At 43.2% G+C, this 14,404-nt stretch overlaps 1 pseudogene; it reads left to right on the top strand.

The window, feature by feature from the left end:
* The first annotated feature begins 1,349 nt into the window (after positions 1–1,349).
* LOC101572403 lies at positions 1,350–2,100 on the top strand (annotated as a pseudogene).
* Positions 2,101–14,404: the final 12,304 nt, after the last annotated feature.

Here is a 14,404-nt window from a genome sequence, read left to right on the forward strand (position 1 = left end):
TAGGTGGAACCGGAGATTGAACTCAGGCCCTTGCGCTTGCCAGGGAAGCGCTTATTCCACTGAGCCATCTCCCCAGCCCCTAGTCTTCACTTTATAAAAGAAGGCGAGAGCTGCATCTGAAACAGGTTAAGAGGGCTGGGGAGATGGTTCAGTGGAATAAGTGCTTCCCTGGCAAGTGCAAGGGCCTGAGTTCAACCCCCGGTTCTGCCAAAAAGAAAAAAAAAGAAGAAGAAGAAGAAGCTAAGGAAGTTGGCTAAACCTCTCAAATGACAGAAGTTGAGCCAGAAATCTGGCCCAGGTATACTGATTCTGAGGCCAATGTCTCAGCTGTAGCACCTGGCATAAGAAGGGCTTTCATAAAGCTCTACTGAATCTTCTTGGTAGATGAATGACTTTGGGCAAATCCTCTTCTATCTCTTGGTCTAATTACCTCATTAAAAGAAGCAGAGGATTCATCTAGGAACTCTCTGAGGACCTCTAATCTTAGACAAACCACACTCAGACCCATAAAACGATGATGGCTGAACTTCAGGGTCCTCCTTGTCTCCTTTGCTCTTCCCACCCCTACTCTTAGCTCCTCTGCAGCACCACCCCTCTTGGTGGTGACAGCTGATGCAAACGGATTGACAACTACATTTTACAAACCAGTCACATCTGGAAGTCCAGCCATGGGAACATAGAATCTGTGGCCTCTGTTCAAGAACTACTCTCCAAAGCTACTTTCCATCCAAGGCTGCATCCCATAAAGAAGACACATCCCAGGACATGTGTCACAGCTTTACTTTTTCTAAAAGCCCCTTTCTAAATAGTGCTCTAGGTCAGCCTTCCTTGGAGATAGGGTTTGTAGTTATTTTTCTTCAAGATTTCACTTCAGCATCTACTGGAGAAGGGTAATAGAATTAAGGCAACTGTGAATGAAATTCCCTTATATTACATTTATATGTACATTGAGTTTCTCTAAAGGCCAGAGATGTTGAACATTTTTTCATTTATTTATTGCCTATTTGTACTTCTTCTGAGAACTGCCTATTCACTTTAGTTGCCCTTTTTTTGATTGGGTCTTTTATTTGGGGAGGGTGTCTAATTTTTTGAGTTCTTTATATATTGTAAATGCCAGTCCTCTGCCCAAGGAACAGCTGGCAAACCTTTTTCCCATTCTGTAGGTTGTCTCTTCACTCTGTTGATTGTTTCCTTGGCTGTGTAGATGCTTTTAAATTTGATATTATCCTATTTGTTCATTCTCAGTATTATTTCTTGCACCATTGGGGTTCTGTTTAGAATGGGGTTCTTGCCTTTGCCTATGTCTTTGAAAGTTTTACCTATTTTGTTTTTTTCCCCCATGTTGCCCAATGAGGGGAACCTACAGCATTGTTCTTGATTCCCATGGTAACTTAAGGGGAAACTTTCATGATGTCCTACAAATGAAGGGGGATGTCCTCAAGTTCCTTACAGCAGGAACCCACTTAGGTGGCAACACACAAGATTTCCAGATGGAGCAGTATATCTACAAAAGGAGAAGTGATGGCGCCAACATCAGAACTCTGAAGAGGACCAGGGAGAAGCTTCTCCTGGCAGTTCAGACCATCATTGCCATTGAAAACCCTGCTGATGTCAGTGTTACATCCTTTAGGAGCATTGAGACCTTCACTAACCAGATCTAGGCAATCTTTTGAGAGCTACATCTACTGGTGGTTACTGACCCCAGGTCTAACCACCAGTCCCTCATGGAGGCATCTTACATCAGTTTGCCAACAATTGCTCTGTGTGACACACATTCTCCTCTGTGCTATGGGGCCAGGGCCTTTCCCTGCAATGAGGGAGCTGAGTCAGTCAGTCTGGTGTGGTGGATGCTGGCCTAGGAAGTGCTGCACATGCATGGCACCATCTCCCATGAGCACCCACAGGAGGCCGTGCGGGATATTTACTTCCACGGGGATCCTGAAGATATTCAAAAGGAAGAGAAGTCTGCTGCTGAAAAGGCTGTGACCAAGGAGAAATGTCAGGGCAAATGGACTGCACCAGCTTCCTAGTCACTGGTACTCAGTGTGAGGTTGCGAGCTGGTCTGACACATGCAGGTACTCTCTGTACCCATACAGTAGTTCCCAATGAAAGACTGTGGTGCTCAACTGGCCACAGAAGACTGTTCTGCAGCTCCACTGCTTAGGCCACTGAGTGGGTAGGAATCACTACGTGGGTCCTGAGCAGACACTTAAAGCAAAAATGGAGACAAGGTCAACAGAAAATAAAATACCAGTTTCTTTAAAAAAATAAATTTTACCTTCTAGCTGATTAAGAGTTCCTGCTTTAAAATTAGATCTTTGATCTATCTTGATTTTAGTTTAGTACAGTGGATGGAGAGCCTTGTACAGCTTTCAGTGATAACAGACAGCCCACACCACTGGTTCAGTAGGTGGTGAGAGATACACATGTAGACAGTCTTTTGCATGTGGATATCCAATTTTTCCAAAACCATTTATTAAAAAGGTTATCCTTCCTCTAATGTATGTTTTTAGCCCCTTCCTTAGCCCTTTTGATTTGGAAATTTTGATAAAATAAAAACTTTATTTCTGAGAGAATAATAGTGAAAGATAGACAGACAGACAGAAACAGAAAAAGACAGAGAGAGACAGAGATACAAAGACAGAGATCGAGATCAGAAGTTAGATGAGAGCCCATGCAACTTGGCTCAATAACTGACCTTTGAATAACTACTACACAGGATGCCTGTCACATGAGGTGGATGTGGTTCTCCCCAAATCAGGAACACAGTGATGAGTAATGAAGAGAGAGTATGGAAGCTCAGAGCATTGGTAACAAACAGCCCTGTCTAACTGACTATAATATTTCTGAAGAAGCACTTGCCTGGCAGGTGCAAAGTTCTGAGTTCAATGCCCAGTACCGCAAAAACAAAAAACAAAAACAACAACAACAACAAAAACTTTGCTATCCATAATATGGAGACTCTGAGACATGAAACATCAGAATAGAGCACAGAGAACAGAGTAGAGCTGTCAAGGGAGTGTTTGTGGTGCTGTGGAAATCAACTCTCCTAGTCTAGATGCTCTAAGGAATGCATAGATAAAGACTAAAAGGAAGAAAGAAACAAGTAGAGTGGTTGTAGAAGAGCTTCCTACCTGACTGGAGGGAAGAAAAGGGCATGGCATGACAGTACTTGAGTTCTCTACCCTGGCTGGATTTTCACCCATGTAAGACTAAAGCATGTGGCAAAGTCCTTGCTTTGTACTGCTCATGGTTTCATGGTGGTGCTGACAGCAGTTAAGAGAAGCAGTGATGGAGAAGTGACACTGATTAAAAGGTGAAGTTAGAGGGCAGGCAAGATAGCTCAACAGACTAAGTGCCTGCTTAAGCAAGCACGGGGACTGGGGTTCAATTCCTGACCCCACATGCTGTGCTGGCCCTGCCTTGGGGCACCCTGAGCTGGCCATTGAGGCCTGGTGTGGTGGTGCACATCCATTATCCCAGCATTGGGGAGGGTGAAAACAGGAGGATCACTATGAGTCTGAGCTGCATAGTGAGACCCTGTACCAAATACATGAAAGAAACCTTGGTGTACTAAAGGAATAATTTACTCAGCAGAAGTCAGAAAGTGCAAATGCACTTTTATTGTAATAAGGTTTTTTATTTTTCTATAAAAGAAACTACACTCATTTTAGCCAGGTGTGGTGGTGCCTGCTTGTAATCTCAGCCTGTGGGAGGCTAAGGCAAGAGGATTGCCACAAGTTCAAAGCAAGCCTGAACTATAAACTGAGACCTTGTCTCAAAAAACAAAAAATAAGAACTTTTTTTTTGAGAGAGAGAAAGTGTGAGTCTTGGGATTGGATGAGGTGTGACTTTTGCTTTCAGGAGCTGGGACACTGCAATTGCAGGGTCAAGTGGGCCCAGCTAGAATTGATGGTCAGGTTTAGAAATTCATTTCAATGAAGGACACAAGGCTATGAAGACATGCTGGAGAAGGGGCTGACAGTGCATGAGTCTCTGGACAAGCTGAGAGCTCCCTCTCTGGGTGTGCCCACGCCTGAGCACAGCATCACTTCTCAGTGAGCATTACCTTCTCCCAGGCCATGTCCTCTGCATCTCCAGAACATCATATTTTGGTGAAAAGGGAATCTAGGCCACTATCATGCTTTAACTAATGAATTAAAAGAGCAGAGCTAATACAGATAGTACATCTGGGGCTACAGGACCACTTCCCTCCACTCATCTGAACCTGGGCAATGCCTCAGGACCAGTAACCTCCACCCTCATTGTCCTAAGGCCTACTACTAGGAGGTAGAGATAAGATGCATTCTTGCCACATCTGCTGACACAACCTATAGTAACCTCTCTTCACTTGGAATTCATTGAGAGTTCATGCATGTCGATGCATAATCAATTACAGTGAATTATGGGAGAGGACAATGTGTGATGGGTGTGGCTGTCATGATTCAGTGCCCTGTCAATCACATAGTCAGTCATGTTCTGGAAGACCATGACTGGTGGGCGGTCCCTCGATTAGGGCAGCATTTTAAATTCTTGAACCCACTGCCTTTGGTACTCATGTCATTTTCCTTTCTGCTGGCCCTAAGCCTGCACACTTCAAGCATACTGGTGCTTAAGTTAAACTTTGTTGTTGTTGTGTTTTCCCTTACTGTTGATTCATGCCACATGCAGGTCTTTGTTCATGACGCATAAGAACCTAGAAATCTGGGGCCCCGTCACCCAGCTAACAAGACTGCTAACATAGCAAATATTGGCTTTTCCAGGCTCTGAGGTGGGAAACTGCAAAGGAGGGAAATCTAGAATGGGCTAATGTATGCGTTTTATGTTGTTGCTCAAAAATCTTACCACCAACTTAGTGGCTTGAAGACACAAATTTATTTTCTTACAATTCAGAAGTCTGAAATGGGTCTCACTTTCCTGACACTGCCTCTGGAAATCTAGGCATCAGCGGGTCTGCTTTCCTTGAGAAGGCCTGAGAGGAGAATGCATTTTCTTGCCTCTTCCAGCTTTGACGAGCTCTTATCTTTTGGACTCTTCCCCTATCTTCAAAGCTAGAAGTTCAGCATATAAAATATTATATGTCTCTCTCCTCCTCATTCAAAGGGCCCATGGGATTAAACTGGATTCATCTGGATAGTCCAATACAAAATCTCCTTATTTTAAGGTCTGCTATTCAGCAACATACAGCATAACATATTCATTTCATACATGGTTCATCTATACTCTATCAAGAGTGTGCCTCAAAAAAAAAGAGTGTGCCTCATGCTATTCACAAGAGCAGATTGTACACATGCATTTCTTTCCAATTCCATGTTCAGTGACATACTCTTGGCAGTCTAAAATCTACCAAGTGAAAAATTCTTACTCCATGGAAATCAGCAAGCACTAAGAGCAGGGCTTTCCCCTCCTGATAGTTTGTTGTGAAACATTTAGCACCACAGCATGGACTACCTTATAATTATCTAAGACAGTACTAAGACACAGCAAGTGCTCCATAAATATTTGCTGAAGAAACAATAACTTGAATAACTAAACAAAGTGTCCTCTCATAACATTGCTGTTAGGATTTAGGGGGAAATCTAGTACAATGCAAAAGAATTTTGGAGTAGAAGAAAAGGAACACAGGCCCTAAGGAAAAAAGATTCAGTATGAAGTCAAAGGGCATTTTCTAAGAAGGGAATAGAGAGTTTTATTTTGATCTTGGGACTCAGTGCTTGAGTAATCTTGGCCATTGTGAGAATGCATGTTGTATTATACAAAGAAATCTTTACCATCTTGAATGATACATGGAATTCAGCAAGAGCAACTTTCACAGGTCTAATGTAAAATCCTGCTCTTGGATTAAGTGAGAATGAAATCAACAAAAACAGTATAAGTAAAGGCTGAAGTAGGGAATAGGCAAGCATGGCTGAGGCATGAGCCCTGAAAAGTGCGTCATGCAGAGTGCCAGAGGATGACTGACGTATTGCATTTAGATCCAGGTGTCACATAGATAGGCACTCTGAGGAGAGTGACTTGGGGCTGGGAGATGAGAAACTTTGTCACATGAGTCAAGAGAGAGGGAATAATGAGTGCTTTTGCTGGAAAAAGAAAGACTCCAACAAAAGGGAGGTGGACACCAAATATAACTATCCTACAGGCAGTGCCACTACCTTACCCAGTTCTTGAGGCATCATTTATGTTGGGAATCGTGGAGAGCAACTCTCAGAGCTGGGCAGCAGGCAGTCTGTGTGAGCAAGGCATTGCTTATCCAAATAGCAGAAGGCCCTGAGTGTTCTACTTCAGCTCAGTTTCAGAAAGAACTGCTTAACCCCTGAAGAGAATTTCCCTTGCCTTGAATGGGTTCAAAGCTGATACTGGGAGTCACACGTCTTAGGGGCAGAGCAAGGAATTCTGGCAACAGAAAAGCAGCAGGAGGCTTTTATGAAGTGACTTAATATATTTCCTACTCTGATATTCACTAATCCTAGGAATGAGAGCTAACATTTAAGGAGCCTCTCCTTGTACCACGCATTGTGTTAGTAGCTTTATATACTTAATTTCCTTTGATCTTCTAACCAATCCTATGGAGTGGCTATTACAGCCAGGTGTGATGGTATATGTCTGTAATCCCAGAACTCAGGAGGTTGAGGTAGGAGGATCTCTGCGAGTTTAAGACAAGCCTGGGCTACATAGTTTTGCTGTTTCAAAACAAACAAACAAACAAACAAACAAACAAACAAAAAACAAAGTGGCTATTATTAACCTTATGAAGAAATGGGGACTCAGAGATTAATTCTGTTCTTAGTCATCCAATTATTAAGAGGGTTAGCCAAGATTTTGAACTGAGTGTTTATGACTCCTTGATTCTTCTTGGAGTACTGCAGATAGGAGGAAGGCGGATCCCCTGTTATCCCAGGACTATGGATCAGCAATGTGGCTAGTTTCAGTACCAGTGCCAGACTTGAATAGATTTGTGGGAGGGTGCTGGCTAAAACACAGAAGCATGGTTGCAGCTGCTATTGACTGGCTAGTGGTGGCCCTGTCTCAGAGGCAAGACATCATACCTTGTCAGAACTCCTGGCCTGGAGGCTAGAGATCCCCTCTTCCAGACTTAGACTCCATAATCTGCAGAATCTTACTTTGCTCCTTCCTTTGTGCTGTCATCATAAACTTGCAATGCCCTGAGGAATGGAAATAGTCACAAGAACACCGGCCCAGACTGAATCCCTCTCTTCAGATTAAAGGGTATGAGTCAAGAGTGTGCTTATCTTGCCCCACCCCCAATACTCAAATCTGGATGGTGACATTATGAGTTCACTATTAGCCTCTGGATGGCTTCCACAGAGCCAGTGACATACTGGTGCCACTTCCTGGAAGGAAACAAGTCACTGATGTGACTGTCCTGGGAAGCTCATGCTTGGACTCACCCACCATTACACAACTGACTGCGCGCAGCCTAGCTTGGGTGTTCACTGTGTGTCACCACCACGCACGCAGCCACACCCCTCCACCACTGGAATAGCTTCTCTGGCTGGCCTCTGGTGCATCGTGAGGTAGTTGCTGACTGGGAAGAACCAGTGCCTTCCCTTATTACCTAACAAGCTGTACTAAAACTGCCATTTCCTGATTGCCAGTAGTGTCATTCTTCAGTGTGAGAATCTGCAGTGGGCTGATGCTGCGTCTTGGGCAATGGCTTCTGCATTTCTCTGGAGCCACCCTTGTTGACCGTGGCTCATTCTCACACCTAGGATTACAATCTACTTAGTATCAGAGGAAAACACCTGTCCTCGCAGTGGGCACGGCACAATGACAGTCAGGGATTCACACCTCCTGTTTTGTGCTCTCTGGGGCTCGTTTATTTTTGGCCTTGCCATTTTTCTGTGTAAATTATCTCCATGCAACCAGCCACTCTAGTCACCTACATTATGCTCCATCCCATTGCCACGCTTTACGCTAGGTCAGTGCGTTTATCACAGAACAAAAGTAATTGGCGCTGCAGATGAGAAAGTACATGAAGTCTTGTCCAGTGAAAAGCACCACGTGCTGGGAGCCTTTCACTCCTTGTCAGGCCCCTTCCTGAGCCCCACCAAAGAAATACACTGTTGTGATGTGAGTGTGCCATGAACAATAGGAGGAGCATTGGTTCCTATTTTTCTTTTTCTAGAAGATTCTAATACTGTCTTGCATCTCATCCATCTCAAAATTAAGTGAAGACATAGAAATGGGATGTGGAGAACGAGGAGAGACAAGCTACAGTACACAAGGTGCCTTCTGATCTCCAGCTCCCGGTCCCTTCAGAGGATACCAGTGATGACCCTGGAGCAGAGGGGCAGCTGAAGTCTCATCTCAGTAGGTGGCCTTTGGTCTCCTGCCTCATCCTGTGTGTGTGCCCTGCGTGGATGTCTGCCTTGTCTTTCAGGATCTCATGAATAAATGTCAGCTTTCTGAATAGCAGAAGCTATGGTGTCCGGAGGCTTAGTCGGAAGAGCCAAGGGCGACTGGACCTCTGAATCTCTAACCCAAGGGCTCTGGGCGGTACTTTGCTGGACCCTGGTCCTCGAGTGGCTGTACTCAGGTGTGGTCATAAGGGTTTTAAAGCTCCCCTGGGCCAGGTGTGGTAGTGCACACCTGTAATCCCAGCACTAGGAGGCTGAGGCAGGAAGAGTGCCACAAGTTCAAGGCCTAGCGAGTTCAGGGGCAGCCCGAAATTTATAGCAATACCCTGTCTCAAAAAAACAAAAACGCTTGGGAGGCTGAAAACAGGAGGATTACTACATGTCCGATCTGTGTAGTGAGACCCTGTAAACCCTATGCTAAATACAAAAACAAAATGAAAACAAAACAAACAAAAAAAAAAGCCTTCTGGCTAAGAGACTCTTTCCTGCCTGGGATAAGACTTGAGATGCATTCACCATTTGCACAAGACTGGTATTTAAAAAACAAAACAAAACAAAACAAAACAAAAAGACTGGTATTTCAAGTGCAACAGTATTAAGTAGCCCTGTGACAAGAATAACTTGAGATATTGCTTTTTAATCACTGATTGCCCAATACCTCGTATTACACAGCCACAATCCTCTCATCCTCTGTCATTTATCAGGCAGAACAGTTGGTGAATGGTTTGAAGTCTTCAGCTGCAGTGCATAGGAGTGTCATGAGTCGCTCTCTAAGGATTGTGGTAGGGAACTCAGAGCAAGATTTGACAGGGAAGTCACCTGCTACTCATGCTCAGCCGAGACAGGTTGTTGGCTGTGACATAAGTCATCTCTTATCACAGACTGTGGAGAATCTCAAAGAATGTGACCTCCTCATTGGAGACATCCTTAATGAATGCTCTCTGAATGAAGATAAAAATAAAGTTTGCTGCATGTATACCTATAGAGAAAACATGTAGAGGGGAAAATGTTAGGTCAAAAATCATGAGTACTGGGCTGGCGAGATAGCTCAGTGGTCTAAAGCGCCTGCTTAGGCAAGCATGCAGGGACCTCGGTTCGATCCCCAGCACCACATGCCATGCCAGCCTCGCCCACAGGGTGGACTGAGCTGACCATAAAAAAAAAAAAAAGAAAAAAGAAATAAAGGAAACATTTAAGAAAAAAAAAGATTAAAAAAATTATTTAAAAAAATCATGAGTACTTACAATTTTCAGATTTTATGCTAATTCATGAGACCACCAGCAATTTATGAAAGTACTTGTTCTCCTATCTCTTTCTAAACAAAATGGGCTTTTAAACTTTGCCAATTTTACTGGTGAAGAAATAAAGTGTGGACCTAACTTTGAAAAACATTTGTATGCTTATATTCCTGAAGACTCTTTTCAGGAGGAGACTTAGATGCTACATATGCTCTCTTGGGGTTTGTTGATGCCACTCAGGACCCCAAGGAGAGAAGGGGTCAAAAGAGAGGATGGAGGACTTGGACAAGGGAGAGAAGAGGGGAGGAGAGTGAGGAAGTAGCAGTAGGTGGAGGCAAACCAGAGCATAGTAGACACTGGAGTTCCCAGGCGCCCAGGCATCACCTGTCCTTTCCCCACTTGTCTAACCTCCGCCCAATGAACCATATGCTTCTAGACGTACTTTGCTTCCTGTGAGCAAGGTGTTGTTCTGTAGCCACTCAATTCTCATGCTATTCTCTTAGGACAGGTACTAGATAGTAATTCACCACTGCCCACAAAGTTCCTGCTAGGAATTCCAGGGGAAAAGGAGTTGTTTAGGTTTGATGGTGGGTGTCTACATTTGTATCACTGATTATTTGAGATGTAGGAAATGACCATGGTGAATTCTGGCTTAATTTAAGAACAAAAACAACAGCAACCTCTCCTCCCCAAATAAAACCCACAAAAACAAACAAACAACAAACAAACAAACACCACCCCAAGCAAGACAAAAGCACAAAAACAAAAAAGCCACCTCTGGTCTTAGCACTAGGGGAGATAAAATGTACTGTATCAAAAAAAAAGATGAATAATTTAAATAGTTTGTGCAGAGTACAGTTACAGCACTAGTGGAAAAGTTACCTTCTTAGGGGCCAGCCAGATAGCTCAGCAGATTAAAGTACCTGCTTAGGCAGATGCAGGGACCAGGGTTTGGTCCCCCTCCCCCGACCCTCTCATGCTATACCAGCCCCATCCTGGGGTGTGCTGAGATGGAGATTGAAACTAGGTGTGGTGGTATGCACCTGTAATCCCAGCGCTTGGGAGGCTGAAAATAGGAGGATCACTCCAAGTCCGATATGTGTAGTGAGACCCTGTAGGCCTTGTACTAAATACATAAAAAAAGAATAAATATTACCTTCTTTAGTTGTAGTTAGAAAAGAGATTCTCCAGATTATCTTGAATTAAACCAGTTGATGACCAACAAAACTACATGTGGAAGGAAGAGAAGTATGTTGGCCACACAGCCAGGTCTCAGGAGATTTCCATACAGTTCAAAGGCATGCCTTCTTCAGGACTAGACTATAGTGTGGTAGTTGGAAGGCAGTACATGGTTCTATGTGGGTGCTATAACCAGGAGGTCGCTACCCTTCTCTTGGCAAAACATTCACTGATTGCTGCTGTAGAGCTGCGTCACTTTGATCCAGTTCCTACATCTTTTCTTTGCAGGTCACGTCTCTAGCTATGAAATGGTCTTTATTCTTCCCCCGACCTCATACTGTCCACACATAGTTTCAGGTCTGTCTCTTTGAGCTTTTACCACTCCTACTAATGGTCCAATGCCTAATGTCCATTCAAAACTTCTCATGTGACCTGTCAGGGTCTGTATAACTCTGACAATCTGATCTGGTGTTTCTGCCAGTTCTTAAATACTTAAAGACCTCCGCTTTCCCACACTATGGGTCTTTCTTCCTGTATGATTGCCACATTTACCTCCTATTCTTCAGAGGACAGCAAAGACTGTTGTCTCTCACTTAGGCTATGTACAGGAGAATAAAACCTATTTCCTTTCTTCATCGGGATGGACTGTTTGGTTGGATCAGCTGATAGCCCCTAGATGCAGGAGATGTTGCAAAGCAGGGGTTCAGTGTTGAGAGAGAAGAAAGCCTGATTTCTCATACTGACATGGAAGAGTGGAGAACAGGTGAGCAGCCAGGTTCAAATAGTTTATCTCTCACAGCATTCTCAAGGAAAGAAGAGCAACTAACCAGAATTGAGAGGAGGAGAATATTCTCTCTTGGCAAACTCTGCTCCTCCATGCAGTGAACTTACCAGAACCATCTGGGATTCAGGGGGAAGTCTATTCAAGCAAGCCAGGGGCTCCTCTATCAGTCAGAAAGCTACAGATTTTGATTCTTTTTTTTATTATTTTATTGAGAAACAAATATGAATGAGAGAGTTTCAAAGCTGATTAAAAGGACAGTTTTGATAATTAATACATTGTACATTGTTATCTTCTTAGTGGTTATCCATAGTACAAGAAGCAGACAGGATATCCTGTCCAAACACTATTAGTACACCTCTTTCTTCTCACTGAATTAAGCAAAAGTAGCTGTATATCTATTCTATTTTGTATATAGAAATACAAAATGTTCTTCCCTTTGTATCTTTTTTTTTTGTTTAGTCCTGTCAGAAGTGGGTATTCTATTGGAATCTAAATACTATAGGTGCTTGAATTCAGCAAAACAGAAGGATTTTGATTCTGAGCTGTGTAACTCTTATGATTCCATCTCTGTTATTTTGGAAGCTGGGTTAGAAAGGAGGAATACAGATAAGTAGCACCATTTCACTTCCCAACCCGCTTCCTTTCCTGGGCACTGAATGCAGAATAGAGTGATTTGTTTAAGGTCTTCAAGCAGTTTGAGGAAATAAAATACACTGCATAGATATAGGCCTCCTACAATGGAGTCTGGGAACTATGAAACCACCCAGAAAGGTGCCCTATTCCTTACTTTCTTCTGTAGCTACCAACCATTTTTGAGAACAATAATTTTCCTGTGGTCTGATGAAAAGAAATTGACAAATTCAAATTAGCCCAGATATCAGTGTCATCAGTTTTGGTCCCTTGATGAAAATGTGTTTTGATTGGTTACTAAGACTGCTAACCCACCAAAGCTCAGAGTTATGGAAATAAGGTTTTTTTGTTTTTTTGTTTTTTTTTTTTTGCAGAACTGAGGATTGAACTCAGGCCCTTTTGCTTGCCAGGCAAGCGCTTTTTCTGCTGACCCATCTCCCAGGCCCCCGGAAATGAGATTTTTAAAAAATGATCTAATGGGTCATGAGATGTCAAAATGAAGGATGCTAAGACTTCTTCTTTTTTGGTAACAGCATTTGAGCTCAGGACCTTGCACTTGCCAGGCAAGAGCTGTGCCACTGAGCTATATGCTGGCCCTGCTAATTTATTTTTAACCCTCGGTTAAAGGAGCCATGAATTTGGGATAGACATAGCCCAAACTCTCAAGGTTTTGTCTCCGAGACCTTGCCATAACAGAGAATGAACAATTTCACCTATCTTTAAGGCTGGCTGCCTCTGGCTGGCCAGGATAAGTGACGCAGTAGCTGGAGCCCACTGGCCCATTTTTTTCTAGAATTGTAAATTTATTTTCTTGATCAAAACTAAAGGAGGGCATAACATCTTGGGGGGAAAAAACATAAAAGGTAGCTAAGTCAAGTTAATTTCTCCCACCACCAAAAAAAAAAAAGTGTCTCTTCTAGGGAGGACTGTCCTTTATAAGGAAGGAGTCCAAAGCAAAGTAGTCTACCCCCAAGTAGCCAACTGCATCATGACATCATATCAAAGGCCTCGATTTGGTTTTATGCCATGGAAGTGAGTATTCAGCCATGGAAAAGTCAGGCAACCTTTGGAGGGGGAAGTCTGAGTTGTAAGAAAAACCTTTCTTTGCCATGGGCATTAGCATAGGAGACAAATAATCTTACAGATTTATTAATTAGTTAAGTTCTTCAACAAACTTCCTCACACCTTTCTGTCAGCAATTCCTCTGTTTGTTCCAACTCAAACATCTGACCAAACCACTAGCCATTTCCTATGCATGTACTCTGTGTATTTCCCATGAATCTACACTGCAGATCCCTACAGGAAGCCATCTGACTTTATAGCAACGCCGATTGTGTAATTCCCACTTCTGCTGATGGAGGGGGCCCTTTTCCCATTGTCTTTTAAGGCAGTTTTTAATGCCAGCCTAAAATTTTTAGCCTTACTTTTCTACCTGGTGTTACACACCACACAGGCATTTACCTTAGGCTGACTCCTTATAAGAAATACCATGAAACCATAGACATGTGTCAGTGAAGGAGTGGTATGTGACAGAGTAGGCACACTGAGACTCTGAGTCACCTGCTCATATAACTTGTTTGTAACTCCAGGATATTGGATGGAAAGCTGCCAAGTATGCTTAACTCTATGCTTGGAGGACAGGTAACATCCAGTTTATTGTAGGTCATACTGAGTGGACTGGTGGTGTCCATGAGCAGGATTCCAATTTCTATCCACCAATAGCAAGCTAAGACTGCTTCTGAAAAGGAAAATGGAGCTGGGTGGGGTCATGCATGCCTATAACCCCTGCACTGAGAAAGCTGAGGCAGGAGGATCAGCACAAGTTTGAGGCCAGCCTGAGTCATATAGTGAGTTCCAGGCCAGCCTAAACTATAGAGTGAGACCATGTAACAGCAGCTATATAGGTGTATCTACACAGATACATCTAAAACCACTGGAAATGGAGCAGTCCTAAGGTTTCAAATTAGTTGGGCAAGTTTTTCTCTCATGGGTCTTTCTCAATCTTGAAAGTCTTTGAGGTGATCAGTAAACTGGTGAAAAAACCATGCTTCAACAATATATGCTGCTTCCAAAGTCTGAAAAGGTCTACCAAATATAGGCATCTTTCTTGATGATAGAACTTGAAAGATGTACCTACTTCTTCCTTTGGAGCTGAAGACTCGATCCCTGAACTTTACAGGGGATGTAATGAGTT

This window comes from Octodon degus, unplaced genomic scaffold (genome assembly GCF_000260255.1).
Source record: "Octodon degus isolate 3935 unplaced genomic scaffold, OctDeg1.0 scaffold00297, whole genome shotgun sequence".
NCBI classification, from domain to species: domain Eukaryota; kingdom Metazoa; phylum Chordata; class Mammalia; order Rodentia; family Octodontidae; genus Octodon; species Octodon degus.